The following is a 7286-nucleotide window of genomic DNA, read 5'->3' on the forward strand; positions in this document are numbered from 1 at the left end:
CCCTTGGCAGACCCTTCCTAGCCACAGCAAAGGCTGTGATTGATGTTGACATAGGAGAATTGATCATTCAAGTGAATGAAGAATCCCTTGTGTTTAAGGTTCAAGGATATCCCTCTGTAACCATGGAGAGGAAGCATGAAGAGCTTCTCTCAAAACAGAGTCAAATAGAGCCTCCACAGTCAAACTCTAAGTTTGGTGTTGGGAGGCCACAACCAACTTCTAAGTTTGGTGTTGAACCCCCACATTCAAACTCTAAGTTTGGTATTGGGAGGTTCCAACATTGCTCTGAGTATCTGTGAGGCTCCATGAGGGCCCACTGTCAAGCTAATTACATTAAAGAAGCGCTTGTTGGGAGGCAACCCAATGTTATATTTATCTATTTTCCTTTTGTTATAGGTTGATGATCATGTGAAGTCACAAAATCAATTGAAAAAGCAAAAATAGCATGAAAAACAGAAAGAAAAATGGCACACCTTGGAGGAAAACTTGCTGGCATTTAAACGCTAGTAAGGGCAGCAAATGGGCGTTTAACACCCAGTCTGGCACCATTCTGGGCGTTTAACGCCAGAAAGGGGCACCAGACTGGTGTTAAACGCCAGGAAGGGGCAAGAAGCTGGCGTTAAATGCCAGAAATGGGCACCAGCCCAGCGTTTAACGCCAGAATTGGCAGAAGGAGCATTTTTGCTCGCCACTTGGTGCAGGGATGAATTATCCTTGACACCTCAGGTTCTGTGGACCCTACAGGATCCCCACCTACCCCACCACTCTCTCTATTCTTTATCCATTCACCAATCACCTCAATACCTCTTCCCCAAAAACCCCTCACCTATCAAATCCCACCATTCTCTTCACCACTCACATCCATCTTTCATAAAACCCCACCTACCTCACCATTCAAATTCAAACCACTTTCCCTCCCAAACCCACCCATAATGGCCGAACCCTACCCCCTTCTCCACCTCTATATAAACCCTTCTTCACTCCTTTATTTTCACACAACCTAAACACTACTTCTCCCCCTTGGCCGAACCACAAAGCCCCATCCATCTCCTCTTTTTCTTCTTCTACTCTCTTCTTTCTTCTTTTGCTCGAGGACGAGCAAACCTTCTAAGTTTGGTGTGGTAAAAGCGTTGATTTTCATTTTTCCATAACAAAAAATTATGGCATCTAAGGCCGGAGAAACCTCTAGAAAGAGGAAAGGGAAGGCAAAACCTTCCACCTCCGAGTCATGGGAGATGGAGAGATTCATCTCAAGGGTGCATCAAGACCACTTCTATGAAGTTGTGGCCAAGAAGAAGGTGAGCCCCGAGGTCCCCTTCAAGCTCAAAAAGGGTCAACTTTGATCAAAGATTGGACCAAGTCCTCATAAACATCTGTGAAGAGGGCGCTCAATGGAAGAGAGAGGGAAGCCGGTGATGGATATTTTTGGAAAACAAATTCCAACATCCAAACTCACCGGCAAGTGCACCGGGTCGCATCAAGTAATAAAAACTCACGGGAGTAAGGTCGATCCCACAGGGATTGAAGGATTGAGCAATTTTTGTTTAGTGGTTGGTTTAGTCAAGCGAATCAAGATTTGGTTGAGTGATTTGTGATTTGCAGAATTTAAATTGCATTGAAAGTAAAGGAAATGTGTAGATTGCATGAAATTAAAGAGAGCAAGAATTAAATCACTGAATCTTAAAGAACAAGTAATGTAAATTGCAGAAACTTAAAGTGCAAGGAATGTAAATGACTTGAATTGTAAATGGGTCAGGGATGTGGGATTGCAGAAATTAAACAAGGAAAAGTAAATTGCAATGAACAAGAAAGTAGAAGATGAGATTAATTGCAATGGATCTCAAAAAAGGCAAAGTAAATTGCATCAAACAGAAGAGTAAAAGGGGATTGGGATTGAATCGGATCTGAAGCAGAAGAGTAAATGAACATGAAAAGCAATAAACAGAGATCAGATCTCAGGACCCAAGAGACTAGATAACCGAGTCTAGATCTCAATGCCTTCCCAGATCCAACCAGAACAATTGCAAGGGAGATGAAAAATTGTAAATTGCAAAGAAAGTAAAAGAGGAAGCAATTAACAGAAACAGAAATTCAATTAAGCAGTAAATAGACAGAGAGATCCAAGGATGAGACTGAAACAGAATTTCTTTAATTCTCTAACCCAAGATCCAAGACAATTGTAATTGAAATTGAAAGAACCGAAGTGAACCAAGTGAACCGGGTTTGAATGTTGCAAAAGTTTGAGTAAAAGTTTGAGTAAAAGTTTTACTCCAACTTTTCATATCAGCCTCCATGTTTTGCTGATACCAACGTTGGTGCAAAAGTTAGGGGTCTAACTTTTGCTCCCAACGTTGGCCTCTGGGAGTGTTTTGCATGTGCCAACGTTAGCCCAAAAGTTTGAGGCTAACTTTTGGTCCAGCTTTTTGCTTCCTGGTTCATTTTCACTTATTTCAAAAGTTTAAGCTAAAGTTTGAGGCAAACTTTTGCTCAAACTTTTTGTCCTCTCTTCCTCTTAGCCATTCCTTCTTGCTTCAACCTTTCTCCAAGCTTTCTTCACCTATCATTAATCAACCAAACACATCAAAGCTATGCCCAAAATCATGAGTTATTCATTCTTTCACAATATGTAACAAATATAGCATAAAACCTCATGAAATTGCATTAATTCATCTATGGTTAATTCAATCAAAGGAAGCATGAAAATCTACCCAAATTGGCTTGCTTAGACCTCAAGAAAGTACATAATTCAAGTGAAAACAAAAGAAAAAGACTAGTGAGACTAGGCTAAGATGACTTGTCATCACAACACCAAACTTAAAGCTTGCTTGTCCCCAAACAAGAAATGAATTATGCTCAGAGGTTCTTTCAATTAAGATGGATTGAAGAACACTTGTAAAGTACAGTGAGTGAAGTGATTAAGTAACAGTGGGGTGAACTCTAAATTATATGCTCATGCAAGGGCTTCAGTGCTCACTAGTCCTTACATATTGGGAGTCGTAGGTCTTAGGATTTTCATCCGAATGGTATCATAGAGATCTCTTTATATGTAATCACCTTGAAGCAGCTTATAGTTTCTGTGCTTTGGCCTCGACTCTAAGTGTCATGTCTCAAAGCGGCTCTTTAAATAAGTTTTCAATCAATACTCCTAAACCAGTTGGTTTTAAGGTATTAGGTGTTAAAGCACCCCTAAGGATTTACTTGCTCAAGCCTCTTTCCTTGACACACTTCAACCACAAGCATTTACTAGGATAGCAACCCTTTGAGTTTTTGTTTCTTTATTTCTTTTTCTGCCTAGTAATTGATGCTCAGAGCCTTGGGCCATGTTCTTTTTGTTTTTGTATTTTCTTTACTTTTCTTTTTGTTTTGTTTGCTGCTTCTCGGATCAATTGATTTTTGAGAATCTCCACAATACTTCTTTGAACTTCATATCCTGCCTATGAGCTCCCATGCAAGTTTTCACAAGCATGCAACCTCAATACATAATCATACAACTAGAACAACCACTTCTCCTAATCTTTTGCTTACCTCAAAATTGTTTAATTCCTCAATCCTTCATTTCAAAGAACTTTCATGTGATGCATTCTTGAAAATTGAGTGCAAACAAGTTTTGAAGATAAGGATGTTGTGAATAATCAAGCATCTTGCTTATTGAATTATAAAGAAAGACTATGCTATGCAGGCAGGTAGGGGTATATAAAGAAAACTATACTATGCAGACAGGCCGGACAAATAAGGATACAATCCAACTTTCAATTACAGCCATATTTGATGTAACACAATCACTTAACAATACAACCTGTTGGAGTTCACTTGCTTTCCTTCTTCTCATCATCATCAATGCTGACTTTCATGTTCATCTTTCACGTCTTTGGTTGATGATGCTAAAAATCTCCAAAAGTTTGTATGATATTCTGCAGTGATATTGGAAGTTGCTTGTTCCCCAAGCACTTAGAAACAGTGGTTAGTCTGCATGATTTATTTGTGGGCTTTTTGAACTTATTTTGGTGTGGGAACACCAAACTTAGTACCTTGCCAAAGGTTTTCATTAACCATGTGTGAAATTCTTTTTTTCTTTCTCAAAAGTAATAAGGCTGAAAACTAGAAAACAGCAAAATAGTTAACTAATTCATCTAGTATGCTTGAAGCCCATATTATGCATAAGGTGAGAATGTGTGTTATAATGGGATTTTGGTAGAACACCAAACTTAGAATTCTTCATTCTCCCTTAGATTATTTTGGTGTGCAACACCAAACTTAGCTTCTTGCAATCTAGATAAAGCTAGTTAACCTTTTTATTGAAATAGATATGAAAAGAGAACTACCTCAGGTTGGGTTACCTCCCAACAAGCGCTCTTTTATTGTCATTAGCTTGACATTGAGGCTTTCTTTTATGGTGGTTGGTGCTTGTAGAGCCTCAATTTGTCTCCCCTGACTGTGATCCTCTTCTTTGTTCTCTGGTGTTCAATTTCAGCATGCTCTAATGAGAGTATGTTGCTAACAGTGTAGTAGTCCTCAGTTTGTTGGTTTGCCCCCAGCTGTTGATATATCAGTTGCACTTTGTCACCTTTGGAAAGCCCCTCTGTTGGGATCTTCCTGTTCTTCCAACCCCTTTTTGTTTTGTTTCTGCATTTCATCTTTCCTTTTGTTGACCTTTCTTTTCTGGCCGTAGGCTTCCCTTGGGGACCTCTCTTCTCAGTGGCTAATACTCCAATATCCTCTTGGGCTCCTTCATCAGTCTGCACAACTCTTATCTTTGGGATGTTGCTGTGACTCTCCTTGTCATTTTCTTCCTTCAACTGTGATTCTCCCTTGTCAATTTTCATATAGTCTTTTTCTCCTTGCTAAATTGTGCCTCTGGTAATACCTTCAGAGTGACACTCTGATCATGCATCCTAAGGGTTAATTCCCCTTTCTCTACGTCTATGACAGCTCTAGCAGTGGCCAAGAATGGCCTTCCCAGTATAACAGAGTCACCATCATCCTCGTTTGAATTCAGAACCACAAAATCAGCAGGGTATATAAAACTGTCCACCTTGCCCAAAAGATTTTCAATTACACCCCTGGGGTATACCATTGACTTATCTACCAGCTCCAGAGACATTTGTACTGGTTTGACTTCCTCTATATGCAGCTTTTTCACCAGGGAGGATGGTATCAAATTAATACTCGCTCCGAGATCGTACATTGCTTTAGTGATGGTCAATTTCCCAATGGTGCAAGGCAACAAGAAGCTCCCTGGGTCCTCAAGCTTAGGAGGAAGCCCTTTTTGAATCAAGGCCCTGCATTCCTCAGTAAGCAGTATAGTCTCCTTCTCCAGCCAACTTCTTTTCTTGTTGATAAGCTCTTTCAAGAACTTGGCATACAAAGGCATTTGCTCCAATGCCTCAGCCAAGGGAATGTTGATTTCTAGCTTCTTAAAAGTCTCAAGGAACTTATGGAAGTGTTGATCTTTTGCTTCTTTGTGGAATCTTTGAGGATATGGCAGTGGAGGTGTAAAGTTCTTCTCCACTTGCTGCTGTCCTTGAACTTCTTCCTTTGAACTGTGTGGCTGGTTGTCTTTCTTTTTGAGATTCTCTTGGATATTTTTGCTTGTTGTCATGTCCTTGTTACTAGCTTCCTCTTTTTCTGTTGGTTCTTTGTTGCTGTCCATAGGCTTCTTGGTTACCTCCTTATTACCGTCCACCAATGTCTTTCCACTCCATAGTTGTACAACCTTGCATTCTTCTTTTGGATTAGGAATGGTGTCACTTGGTAGTGAGCTTGAAGGTCTCTCAATAGAAATTTGCTTGGAGAGTTGTCCAATTTGCCTCTCCAGGCTCTTCATGGAAGCTTCCTGGTTCTTTGTTGTCATTTCTTGGCTCTTCATCATCTTCTCCATTAGCATCTCCAGATTAGTGATCCTCTGAGAGTCTTGTGAGATTGGTTGGTTGTGGGGTGTTGATGATTGATGGTAAGTGTTTTGGTTAATGGGTTGGTTATTGCATGGATAATGGTTGGAATTAGGGTAATTATTTTGGGGTTTTCTGTAAGGATTTTGGTTAGTTTGCTGCTGGTTGTGGTTTTGGTTGTTCCTTGAGGTGTTTTAATTTGAGTTGCTTTGCCATGGTTGTTGGTTCTAGTTGTGGTTATCTCTCCACCTGAGGTTTGGGTGGTTCTTCCAAGATGGATTGTAAGTGTCACCATACACCTCATTTTGTCCAGAATTTTGGTTGTGCACATATTGGATTTGCTCCTGCTGTTCTTCTTGGTTCTCTTTATTCTGGCCCCAAGAAGTGGTTGGTTGGCTTGTGGCACTCACTGATGCAACTTGTAGGCTATCAATTCTTTTGGCCATTTGTTCAAATTATTGCTGAATCTGCTGCTGCATCACTTTGTGTTGAGCCAAAATTGTATCCACTCCTTCCAATTCTAGCACTCCCTTCTTCTGTGATGGTTGGCGTTGCCTTTGGTGAGCAAAGAAGTAATGGTTGTTGGCCACCATATCAATGAGGTTTTGAGCCTCCTCTGCAGTTTTCATCAATTGTAATGATCCTCCAGCTGAGTGGTCAAGTGCCTTTTGAGCCTTTAGAGTGAGTCCTTCATAGAAGTTTTGCAGCTTATCCCACTCAGTGAACATCTCTGATGGACATTTCCTCAACAGAACCTTATATCTTTCCCATGCCTCATATAGATTTTCAGCATCCATTTGTGTGAATGTTTGCACCTCAGTCTTCAATCTAATGATCCTTTGAGGGGGGTAAAATTTGGCAAGAAACTTGCTCACCAAATCATCCCAAGTGTTAATGCTCTCCTTTGGAAATGTTTCTAGCCATTGAGTGGCTTTGTCCCTGAGAGAGAATGGAAATAACAGCAGCTTGTATATGTCAAGGTGCACTCCATTGCTTTTAACTGTGTCACAGATTCTCAAGAAAGTGGATAGATGTTGGTTCGGGTCCTCCAATGGCCCTCCTCCAAAAGAGCAGTTGTTTTGGACCAATGTGATAAGTTGTGGCTTTAGTTCAAAGTTGTTTGCATTGACATTAGGGGTAAGAATGCTACTCCCACAATGTCTAACGTTTGCAAATGTATAAGAGGCCAGTACTCTCCTTTGTTGTGGGTTGTTGTTGACCCCTCCTTCTGGATGATTGGGATTAGATGGATCTCTTTCCATCTCTTGGAAGTCTTCTTCTGACTCATCTTCTCCAACAACAGCTTGATGAATGGATTTTTGACGGTTTAGAATTTCACAAATGAAATCTCGTTGAAGTATAGTCTCTAAACCAACAATAATCCTCTCATACAAAAAT

Source organism: Arachis duranensis, chromosome 1 (assembly GCF_000817695.3).
Source record: "Arachis duranensis cultivar V14167 chromosome 1, aradu.V14167.gnm2.J7QH, whole genome shotgun sequence".
Classification (NCBI taxonomy): Eukaryota; Viridiplantae; Streptophyta; class Magnoliopsida; order Fabales; family Fabaceae; genus Arachis; species Arachis duranensis.